We start from the raw sequence: 12743 nt of genomic DNA on the forward strand, positions 1-12743 counted from the left end.
TTGAAAAGGACTGGAGAGGACAAGGGAGGTGCTTGGAAATGCGTCTTATTTGTGATGAGAACATATCGGACTTAACCTGTCTCCTAATTCTAGTGGCCCATCGTTGGAGAGGAAGAGATTGGGAATGCTTTGCAAGTCAGTATTTATAAGAGGGCTCCTTTACCTCCAAGCCTTCTCTTCGGGGAGGGGATAAGTGGAGAGCTGTCTTTCAGTGGAAGGATATAAGAAGAAAAAAATGCAGATATTTTCTTTTGGAGTTAATATTTCCACTCATCGTGACTAACTGATTCTTGTCATCTTGTCACCACATGCATCTTCAGGCACTTTCCTAGTAGATATTTGATATTTGTGGGCAGCTGCTAGTAAATCAAGTAAAGAAAGGCAGGGGGTGGATTGGGGGTGGAGACAAAGCTCAAGGGTACAGCAAAGCATTAATAAAAGGCTTTTCATTTGGGCAAAATTTAGGAACTGGGCCTCCAATGGCCTCTGTTATGGAAATATTCTGGTAGTATTAACTCTATGTGTTTAAAATCTCTTGTATGTTATTTGTATCCAGAAATATGGAGAATATCCCTTTGATGTGTTTTATGAACAATGGAACATTTAGCATACAGTACATGAAAGTTACTGAATTTTTTCACGTCAGCCATTTCTGTATGTTTGTCGTTGTTGGAAAGTCAGAGCAACCATAATGCCAGCATTGGCTCCTGTTTGTAAGGCATTTAAGCAGTGTCGTTTCATCGTTTTGGAAGACAAGCTCTTCTCATTCCTTCAAAACTTGGCTCTCACGTGGAGTGCCCTTTAAAGCTCCAGAGTGCAGGGATCTTTTCTGTCACTCATTGCCATATCTCCAGAGCCTGGAACAGAGCCTGGCATATGGAAGGTACACAGTGGCTGTTTGTGGAATGAACAAAAATACATTGGAATCCTCTTTTCTTTTCACTGCTGAAGATCCCACGTAACTTTAGGGGCCGGGCACTCCAGCTTTACCTTCTCCACAGAATCTGCAGCCCACAATAAGCTCTTTGAATGTTAGATGTTTATGCCACATACTTTGGCATTTAATCTTTTATGGCTTTATACTGTTACATAAGCATTTCCGTATTTTGTTTCCCCACCTAAAATAGAGGCTACTCAGGGCAGAGAATATATATTTATAAGGTACTGTGTTTCCTTGTTTATCCAGTGTAACAATATGTGCAGAGTAGGTTTATTTACTTATTGAGTGAATATTAGATGCCATAGGGGAAATGTCAGAGGTACTGAAAATGTGGTTCCAATCTTCAAGTAGGTAGTATTTTAGTAGGCAAACATTTGTGTACACATGTGAAACAGTATGAGAATTTGTAGCTAAATGAAACAAAGTAATAATAAGAGCTAACATTTATGTAGTGCTTAAAATGTGCCAGGTACTGTTCCAGGAGCCTTTGCCTGTTAATTTCTATGAATCTCATAACAATCTTTTGAAGTAATAGGTACAGTTAGAATTCCCTTTTTTCAAAATGAGGAAACTAAGGTACAGCAGGGTAATTAAGTCACTTGCCCAAGATCACAATGCAAATAGTAAGTAGGGAGTGTGAGTGTGCTGCAGAAACAATGCAATGGATTTTCCAAATACAAGCGGTTGACAAATGGTTACGAGGCATTGTGGTTTGAAATGACTAAAGGCAAGGGGAGAGAAACTGAATTTTGAATCTCAGAGCTGAATGAGGATTATAACTCTTCGTAGGTATTGAATTCTAGGACAGTGATTCAGCAGGACATAGGACGGTGCCTGTTTATTAATTTAGTGTCAAAAAACTTCCGTGAAATATAATACTGAGTGATACTTGATGTCTTACTGCTTTTCTTTTTTAAACACTTATAGATTTCATCCCTAGTGGTAGTAATTTACCAGGAAGTGAGCATTACTGAAAGTTTCCTATGCACTTCTATCTATTTGCTTTGTTGTTACGTGGAATTTCAATCCACTTTTTCAGCTTGTCTTGGGCAGTAGAGAACACTGTTGGGGCCAGGAGGCCTCTTCAAACCAAGAAATATTTCTTTGGTGGAAAAAAATGTAAAAATTGTGCTGTTGATTGGGTGACAGACCTGGAGTGAAGCATTCTGAAGCTGTGTGGAATTGGATGAGGGGCTGCCAACAAAAGCCAGCAAGATGAAGAAAAATGGGATTCTCTGAAAACCCACTTTTGTGTCCCTTTTGTCAGGAGCTGACAGTATTATTTTGGGGGTGTTGGGCATCAACAGAGTCACTGAATCTAAACGACTGCAGAGATAGGGGCGTACATACATCAGTACCCCCACTGTCCAGGAATCAGAGGAGGAAGTGCCCTTGAATGAAGCATGGGCCACAAACCCGGTTAGCTGCAGCCAGGGAGGACACACGCTCTGCAGGTATAGTATCCTGTGTTACAGGTCCTTTCTGCTGGGCAGGAGGTCATGTTGTTTGTCTTGGGGATAGCTTTGTAATCTGAGTCAGTGAAGCAATGACCTGCTGTTGTCACTTTAATATCAGCACATATTTTGGGATGCCCTGTCAGAGAAGCAACTTAGAACTATGGATATTGTCACACCCTTGTGTTCTGTTTAAACATCCCAGGAAATAATTGGAGTTAAAATAATCTATGTTGAAGTGTTTATCCAATTGACATGTTAGCTTTAATCTTAATTTCAGGTTCTTCTCTAATGGGGGGTTTTAGGGAAAGAGAAAATGAAGCACTGATTCATTTATTTTAGTTCTATCAGTAAGGGGTAATTTAATAAAATCTCTACTGCCCCATTTGATGAATTTTAGGGTTGTAGAGCTGGATCCTGAATGTGAGCCAGTGCTGATCTAGTGCGGTGGTTCTTTAAGTAGGAGTACATCAGAATGACCCTGGGTTTATTATTTAAGTAACAGATATCTTAGCCTAACCCTAGAGATTCAGATTCTTTAGAGCTGGGCCTGGGCATCTGTATTTTAAACCATCCTCAAGTGATCCTAGTGCCCGCCTTCCCCTGTAAGTACCAGCCTTGTATCTTATAGATACGAAAATTGGGGCAAAGTCAGATGACTTGCCTAGAGCTGGTTCAGTGGTACCAAGATTGTATCACCAGATAGCATGTAATTTCAGAATTTTATGGCTGGAAGATATTTTCCAAGTCAATTCAGTAGCTCATTTTACAGCTTAATATAAACTATGCTTGTTCATACAATTTCTAAGTAATACACAAATGCAGCAAAATTGTGTTTTCTCAAAGCCTTTCTTCTGGCCATGGTAAAGATTAAAATGTCAATCACAAGAATTTCTTTATAATTTTAACAGATATTTTTGTATTAATTTCAGGAATTGTCCATCATTTGCAGTATTTTTTTATTGTGTACTTTGTGATGCTGTTAAAGTTTTTGAAAATATATTTAAAGCTGAAGTGAAAGGCTAAAATTTTTTAATTTAAATTACTTATTTTTCAATCTTAGATAAAATGTAGAGAATTTGTGCTGCTTTATTAGAGTTTTGTGTTTTTAAAATCTGGTTGATTTTTAACTTTTGTAAAATTTTTTTTAAAGGCATCTTACTTTGGAAACAGCACAGTTTGGCTTCCATGTCATCTTTGAGTATGAGAGAGAATTCCTACTTTGAGCATGTCCTCAACAGAGACCAAAGAACCAGGTTTGTTCCTTCAAGAAGTCTCCTAAAGCCTGTGGAGCAGCATCCATTTCCAGAAGTCGATAATAATGTGTTCGTGATGCCTGTGAATGGACTATATGGCCAAGTGACTCATTAAGTTATACATGGAAGAATGGTTAAAAAAAAAAAAAAAAAAAAGGAAGAAGAAGAAAAGACAGATTTCAAGAAGCGACCCCAATATCATTTAGGATTTTTGAGGAGCTGAAAGAAGATAGTTCTGAAAAGAGGAGTGAAAGACTTTAGCACATATCTTTACATGTTTCTTATAGTACCTCTGTTAACCCAGCTGCTTTTGTGTATAATATTTGAGTTATTTTCCTCTACTGCGATAGCTGGTAGTCCCCTCATGAACAGAGTTTTATTTCATGTGGATAGAGAACTAGTAGCTATGGTAAGAGAAATGGGAACGGCCCCAGAAACCAGCTTTGGCTCGGTAATTACTAAAGGGACAGGATGTTGATGAAATGCTTCTTCATAATGTGCTGCTGTTTGTTCACGGTCTTTGCAGCTTTGGATCCATCTTCTTTTATCTGCTCTCAGCCTCTCTGTGTGCCTGCTTTTTCTTGCACAATTTTTTTTAGCCTGAAGATATAATGACCATATTTTTTTCGGTTTAAAAAATAAGAATTATATCTTCATAAATAGACCTTTGTTATGGTTCTGTCCTACCCTATGTTATTTTCTAAGATCAAGAATAGAATAATTTCCACTCGTTTTCAGATTTGCTCTTCTTAACCATTTTTATATTCTTGTTCAATGTTTGGTTTTCCTCTACTCTTTTTAGGTGGAAATGAAGGATGATCTCTGTGTTGTGTTTTTAGTTATCTAGGAGACCAGAATAGCATGGATCATAGAAATTTATAGAAAATTTACAACATCTTTTAACCGTTACTGTTTTAAACTTGTTTTAAACCTCTATCAAACTTCTTTGTGGCAATATTGATGCAAATGTTACCTTCTTACTCTTCCCTTTCCTTTTGAGGAAAGTAGTTAAGAAGCAGGGATTTCTCCAAATGCTGGTAAGTGCAGAAAGAGAGAGGGAGAGAGTGCTTTTGTCATTAACAAATGAAGCAGGAGAGAAAGCTTTTGTACTTAACAAATGAAGCATTTGGTCATTAAGGTCATTAATGTGTATATTCACATTGTCAGTATAAAAATTAGTTTGTGGCTTAGAACTAAGATCATTAACAGTAAATTTTATTGTTTCCAACTCTTCTTACTTTTGCAACTGAATCAGTTGACCTGATCCATAATTTTCTTCTTTGTAAATTGAGGAAACTTCTATTCTTATGAATCAGGTTTTACCCAAAAGAGAGAAATATAAGCAAAAGAGCTGCTTTTAAATTTTAACTGAATAAACTGAAATTCCAGAAACTATCTTTTTTATAAATATTTCCTTCCCTAGTAAGTCTATTGGCTTCACCCTTTTTTCTCCTTTCTACCTTATCTGTTTATCACCTAGTGTCACTTTCACATTTTTTTTTTCCATCTGTCCAGAATTTCTTGCTTGGTATCTGTGTTTGCCTACTTCCTGTCTTTTCCATGATTCAGCCTCCCATTGAAAGTGATTTCTGTTCTCCTTACCGTCAGTTTCCTTGGGTGGGCCTCCTACCTACCCCATTGCCTCAAGTCTTTTATTGTTATCTCTTGTAATTCAGCTTCTGTCATCTCTAGCTCCTGGCTGTTTTACCCCTCACCTGTGTCCACCTACTTCCTGTCCCATCAGTGGTGATCTCGTCTCTTCCATGGCTCGTCTACCTCTGTCGGTATGAGCTCCCTGGTCTGTTGTGTTTCATGCAACTCTGATTCCTCCTCATCTCTTAATGGCTGATATTTTCTTTCTGTACTTTATAGTCATTGTTCATTTGCCTTGCCTTCTTTTTCTGTTTTTCTTGTCCCCGGGTGGTAGGTATTACTAGATGGATTTGTTGTCAGTATTTGCATAGAACACAGATCCTTGCTGTGTATTTCCTGGGTAGCCAGGATGAATCAATTATTATTAATTTTTCTTGGAACATTGAGCTTCCTGTGTTTTCTGCTTCTAAGAATTAGATTGGTATTCTAGAAGACTAATATTACTTCAAAGAGAGTCAGGATAGTCATATGATGCTGTCATTTTAACTCTTTATCCAAGAGTTCATGACATTTGAATCCACTCCCTTATTTTGAAAGATTAAAGAAGACATCCAAACCAGGTTTGGGGAGTGGGTGGAAGGTGGCAAGAGAAAGGTAAATACTAGAAAAGGATTCATAGTCAATTTCTAGAACTGGAAAGAAAACTGAAAACACAAACCACATGCTTTAACATTTTTTAGATAAAAGATCCCCTAATAGAATGAAAAATACCAGTAATTCTGTTAACTAGTTTTAGTACTAGATCATCTGTATTTTTACATTTCCATTTAAGTTCCAACACCTTTATTTAATGTTTAACAAAACAGAAACTTAATCTTGTAAATATTCATTTTATTTTGAGAGACTTGATGTCGCCTTAAATATTAACCTGTGTCATTTTATAATTATACTGTAACATTCTCAGAAATGCCGTTAACATCCGACTCTGTTAGTTTCTTGTGTGGTAAAGCACATAAATTGTATGGTTTTGCCCCTCTGGACTCTGTAGTCATGTTATAATGAAAAGGTAGCTTATTGGCAAACTTACTTTATGCTGTTGATGATTTATGTTGTCTTACATTTTTCCATAATTTTTGTATGTACTACGAATGTGGAGCGATCCTGTAATTGAGTTTTCTATAGTGTGTATAAACTACTGGAAGTAGACTAATGTAAGTGTAGATGCAGCTTTATGATACTTAAAAGAAAAGCTCTATACAGCACGTAATGTAGTGCTTCAGATTTTAAGAATAACCATACAAACTGGGGTTGATTATATGGAACATTCTTTCTGCCTGTGCCTTCTCTAATTGTGGTGGTGGTTGGGCATCTTGAAGCTGAAGCTGAAGGAATGGCTACTGGTCTGATAATGTTTCTGTAATATTCACCACCTATGAGCAGCTAGCTAGTAAAAATAACATCAGAACCATGGATAAGCTAAGAAGAAATTTATGTAGATGTGCTAAGTACAGGACTATGTTCTGGGATTACAGAGGTGAACAAAGTATAGTCTGTTCTCTCTGGAAGCTCATAGTTGAGTAGGAAAAATTGATAAGTACATGATTGCAGTACAGTGTGGCAAATGCTAAAATACACATATTTAGCAGCTGTTACAGGAACAGCCCAATTGTGTAGGTCAAAAACCTAAAAAAGTCAGATATAATACATACATAACTGTGTGTATATATTGTTTATAAATTCTGACTGTGATGTAATTGCTGGTGTCTCCCTTATTACCTGGGCAGGTTACTCAAGGCACTCAGACTCAGTGTCTTCCCCTTGAAATAGTGATAATTATCTAGGATTGTTATATGGATTAACTGAGATAATATATAGGAGGTACTAGTATGTAGTATGGTCCTTTATTCAGTTACTACTTAGAATTTGGAGAACATGATATAGGATTATACTCTCATTGCATAGATAATATTGCTGCTCAGAATGCTTGGAATTCCCATTTTAAATTTGCTTTTAATAGTTTTTAAGAAAACTAAACTTACTCAAAACCTTGTAGTCACTTTTTTTAAGCCAAAAGAAGGTTATTTGATCTATTTACCAATTGTAGTTCTCAGTGACAGTTGTCTATTCCCATAAATCAAATCTGTTCTCAAAGAATTTAAAATTTGCTACCATTAAACATATTTGACAAAAGTGTGCCACAGGCTTCTAAAGTATTTAGCAAGAGTGACAACATCATTGGAATAGGTCTTTGTAATGACTGCTTTTGGGAAAGTTGGGTAAGACTTACTGGGGACAGAAACTTTTGAGTATGTTATAAAATTAGTCTTTGTATAGCTGTAGTCCCAACACTGGATTATATATACCAACCTGGATAGATTTCCCGAATTGTATCTATGTTTTTGTTATTTTAAAAGGTGTTTAAATTAACTTCCTTTAAAAGAACCAAACTGAACAGTCTGCATTTTCTTATGTAGTAGAAAATATTGGCATAATAATTTAATATTATTTTGTTCATGGTTGATTAATTTTTTCCTAAATTAACAGGTCTTTAAGATAAGGGTCTCTGTCCTAGACTGTATGATAAATCAGGCTGGGTAAACTTTTCATTTGATGAAACAAATTGATTCTTCTGATCTGGGTTGTTTGGCCTTGTTATAAAAGTCCACTAAGTCATAGCGTGATTAGACTTGTCTATCATATTGTGATTAAAGATAACAGTACTGAGATAAGACAACCAGCCCAGAATTTTGTTACAGATCAAAATAAATGTCTTGTTTAGAGCTTCTCTATTAAAGTTCATTATTTACAATCAAGAGATTTAAATAAGTTTAGTTTGTATCTTATGGCTGGTATTTATTTGTATTGACATTACAGTTGTAGATAGGCAAACGATTTCCATAGAAAGGGAGACTTGATGTATTAATATTCCAAAGCTTAGTGTAAGCTGGTTATGATGAGAAAAGTGGCTTTCACTTGATTCTCTGGAAGATTCTCAGGTCTGTGGGCATGTTAACAATGACATGTTTAATCCGTATAATATTTAGTTAGCAGAGATATTTGGGAAACTGCTGCAGATGATGTAGAATGAGCTGAGGTACGGTTTTGTCTTTTATTGTTTTTTCCCTGTTATATTCTTAGAGAAACTAAAAATTTTTTTAAAAGATTTTATTTATTTGTCAGGGAGAGATTGAGAGAGAGCATGCAAGCAGGGAGAGCGGCAGGCAGAGGGAGAAGCAGGCTCCCCGCTGAGCAGGGAGCCTGATGCAGGGCTCGATCCTAGGACCCTGGGATCATGACCTGAGCCAAAGGGAGACGCTTAACTGACTGAGCCACCCAGGTGTCCCAAAACTAAATTTTTCAAATAGTGTTTTATTTTTTTCTTGGTTTTTATTTATCATTACCAATAGGAATAATGGTTACCATTATGGATCCTCAGTAGGGCCAGGCTCTTGACATACATTGAACTCTTTGCTACTGCTAATGTAATTCTTTATAATAAAATTTGATGTTATCAAATAGGTTTTATATACTATCCATTCATATATAATATATAATGTATGTTTACTTTGACAAGTAAATAACTGTTAGGGCAGTTCTGCAGAACAATAGGTTTGTTGTGTTACATATTTCCCACTATAAAAATGAGGACATTGAGGGAGGTTGTTGAACTGCCCAAGGTCATACCAATAGTAAGTGGTAAAACCAGGAATTTAAGCTAAGTCTGGTTAAATTTCGTGCTTTCATTCACTTTTCTGTACTGACTTTTAAATTACTTCTCCTTGGGGCACTTGGATGACCAGTCAGTTAAGCAGTTAAGCATCCAACTCTTGGTTTTGGCTCAGGTCATGATCTCAGGGTCCTGGGAAAGAGCCCGACATTGGCTCCATGCTCAGTGGGGAGTCTGCTTGTCTCCCTCTCTCTCTGCCCCTCCCCCTGCTCACTCTCAAATAAATAAATCTTTAAAACAAATATTTCCTCTTGGAAAAGTAAAATTTACTCTTTTATAAGTGTGTATTATTTTGAACCAAGGAATACTCTTTATTAATCCTGTGCTGTATGCCTTTTTCCAAAAAAAAAAAACTTTGTTTATAGTTTATAAGATTATAGAAGGCTCAGTGTTCAAGGTAGTCAATGCTTAGTGGAAAGAATAAAATCAGATAATACAGAGAAGTATAAAGGGGGTGGTGAAAATCACTAGTAATTCTACCACTCAGAGGTTAACATTTTGGTAATAAAATACATATATGTATATTTTTAAAACAAAAATCAAACACTTCTTTTGTTTATTATATACTGGCCATCATTTCACATCATTGTTAGTTTATATCTTACTAAATTTTTTTTTATTTTTAAAAAATAATCTTTTTATTTTAGAACAGTTTGGATTTATAGAGAAATTGCACAGATAGTGCAGAGAGTTCCCAGAGCCCCCTATCATTAACTTCTTACAGTAGTGTGGGGCATTTGTCACAATTCATGAACCAAAACTGACACATTATCACTGAAGTCCTTGCTTTCTTGAGATTTCCCTAGTTTTTACCTCATGTCTTCTGTTTCAGGATCCCATCCACGGTTCCACACTACGTGTAGCCGTCATGTCTCCTTAGGCTCTCCGTGGCTGTAACTTTCTCAGACTTACCTCGTTTCGTAGGACTTGACAGTTTTGAGGAGTACTAGTCAGATATTGTAGAATGCCCCTCAGCTGGATTCGTTTGATGTTTTTTCTCATGGTTAGAATGGGGTTTTGTGGGGTTAGACTGAGGGAGGCCAGGGAGGCGAAACGCTATTTTTATCACATCGTTTCAAGGGTGCATCCTATCTGTGTGACTTTACTGTTGATACGACCTTGGTATCCTGGCTGAGGTGGTGTTTGTCAGGTTTCTCTATTGTAAAGATACTCTTTTTTTTCTCCGCTTTCCATCTTGTGCTCTCTGGAAGGAAGGCAGCCCACACTTAGGGAGCGAGAGTTATGCTCCACTTTCTGGAGGGCAAAAGCAGAGTTTCGGCATACATTATTTGGAATTCGACACAGGAGATTTATCTATTCTCTCCCATTTATCTCTATTGAATCATTTTTTTGTATCATTGTAGACTAGTGGATATTGATACTTTGAGTTAAATCCAATATAACTTTATTGCTCTAATTTTTCTAGCTGTGGCCATTGGGAGTCTTTCAGTTGGTTCCTGTATCCCTTTGCCATAGCCCTATCGTGGGTTAATATCTTCATTTTTTTGCATAGCTGCGTTGTAAGACTCTACAACGATATATTTAACTAAACCCTGACTGATGGTAATCTATGTATCAGGTTTTTCACTGGCAGAAACAATACTGTGATGAGAAGTCTTCAAAATATATTTATAAAAGTATTATTTGAGGGGCGCCTGGGTGTCTCGGTTGAGCGGCTGCCTTTGGCTCGGGTCATGATCCTGGAGTCCCAGGATCGAGTCCCGCATCGGGCTTCCTGCTCAGCAAGGGGCCTGCTTCTCCCTCTAACCCTCCCCACTCTCATGTACTCTCTCTCTCTCTCTCTCTCGTTCCCACTCTCTCAAAATAAATAAATAAATTTAAAAAAAGTATTATTTGATAATTACTCAGGAAAAATTGCTTTATTAAAGGGACTGCCTTTTATACCCTTATCTGAGGCAAATTTCTGAAGTGTGAGCATTTTTACCTTGCCTATGAAAAACAGTGGTATATTTATCACTGTGGTTGTCTCCCTGTTTTCTTTTTTCTTTTTTTTTTTAAGGATTTTATTTATTTTGAGAGCGAGCGAGCGTGCACATGAACGGGGGTGGGGGGGGCAGGTGGAGAGGGAGAAGCAGACTCCCTGCTGAGCAGGGAGCCCAATGCGGGGCTTGATCCCAGGACCCTGGGATCATGACCTGAGCCAAAGGCAAATGCTTAACTGACTGAGCCACCCAGGCGCCCCTCTTTTCTTTTTTCATGTGATGAGAGCTGATGGCAGGGGTGGCACCTGTGGTCCTAGAGAACTGCTTTGAGATCACATCTTGCCTTCAGACACCTGTGCCTTCTCGGTATAGAAGCAGTTACTGTACACAATAAACTCCGTTCATAAGAATAAAACAGCATTCTCAAAGAATAAAAACTTAACTGGAAGCAATCCTAGAAATCATGTTCCATCCCTGCATTTTAGAAATCGGAAACTGTGGCACCACAGGGTAAGATGATTTGCCTGGGATTTTGCCGTAATGGAAGCATTCAAGAACCTGAATTTCTGGGGTGCCTGGGTGGTTCAGTCGGTTAAGCATCCAGCTCTTGATTTAGGCTCAGATCATGATCTCAGGGTCATGAGATTAAGCCCCAGGTTGGCTCTGTGCTGGGTGTGGAGTCTGCTTAAGACTCTCTTTTCCTCTCCTGCATCCCCACCCCCACCCCAGGCTTTCGGTCTGTCTCTCTCTTAAAAAAAAAAAGAACCTGAATTTCTGCTCAGGATTATGAGCAAAATAGACATGAGTATATTTTATATCCTATTGCAAGGATGTACACAGTTTTTATGTTGGAAAATTTCAAACATGTACCAAGGAAGACAAGATAGAGTAATTCATCCCCACGGTCTCCATCTCTCAGCTTTACCTGTCAATTTGTGGCTGGTCTTGTTTAAATTCCCTCCAATCCCCCCCACCACCATATTATATTAAAGCATATCCCAGATATTAAATTATTCATCTGTAAATATTTAAATATGTTCAAGAAATCTTTTTCAAAACACAACCACAGTATCATTATTCTTCCTTAAAAATATTTCTATTTAAGGATATTTAGTTGTAAAAACTTCAAAAATTTGTATTTACCATGGATTAGAATCAGGCATTACTGAAAATACATTTCCTTGGTATAATCCCCCAATATAGAGAGATTTATTTTTAAAAGATTTATTTTTTTATTTTAGAGCAAGAGAGTAAGCATGTGCGAACACAAGGAGAGGGGAAGCAGGCTCCCTGCGGAGCAGGGAGCCCGACGTGGGGCTCGATTCCAGGACCCTGGGACCATGACCTGAGCCAAAATCAAGAGTGGGACACTTAACCAACTGAGCCACCCAGGCACCCCTAGAGAAATTTTTTTTTTTTAAGATTTTATTTATTTATTTGACAGAGAGAGCACAAGTAGAGCCATAGGCAGAGGGAGAGGGAGAAGCAGACTCCCCGCTGAGCAGGGAGCTCGATGTGGGGCTCGCTCCCAGGACCCTGAGATCATGACCTGAGCCGAAGACAGACGCTTAACGGACTGAGCCACCCAGGCGCCCTGCCCCTAGAGAGATTTTAATGTGTTATGTGTATAGCATACAAAATGGCCTAGGTTATGGCTTTTATAAAAAATGTATTAGGGTTTTACCCTGGGAAAAATAAGTTAACCTCTCATGAGATTTCTTTAGAGCAGAGAGAAATACATAAAGACTGTATGACAGATATCTCCCAATTGTATACATTTGCTTTTTGGCCCTTCTTTACTCTTTATCTGTGCATGGGAAAGAAATTCCA

General features: G+C 37.7%; 1 protein-coding gene across 3 annotated transcripts in view; it reads left to right on the plus strand.

Moving 5' to 3' along the window:
- The window catches only part of SLC20A2 (solute carrier family 20 member 2), a 104974-nt gene that overhangs the window by 2113 nt on the left and 90118 nt on the right, over positions 1–12743 (plus strand). The window contains exons 1-2 of one of the 3 annotated variants that reach the window (XM_027599915.1): positions 2208–2394; positions 3548–3650. The exons of the other annotated variants lie outside the window; for them this stretch is intronic. The gene's annotated coding sequence lies outside the window, so the exon portion shown is untranslated. Of the gene's footprint in view, positions 1–2207; positions 2395–3547; positions 3651–12743 lie in introns of those variants that run through there. 3 annotated transcript variants of the gene reach the window in all.

Source organism: Zalophus californianus, chromosome 2 (genome assembly GCF_009762305.2).
Source record: "Zalophus californianus isolate mZalCal1 chromosome 2, mZalCal1.pri.v2, whole genome shotgun sequence".
Lineage (NCBI taxonomy): Eukaryota > Metazoa > Chordata > Mammalia > Carnivora > Otariidae > Zalophus > Zalophus californianus.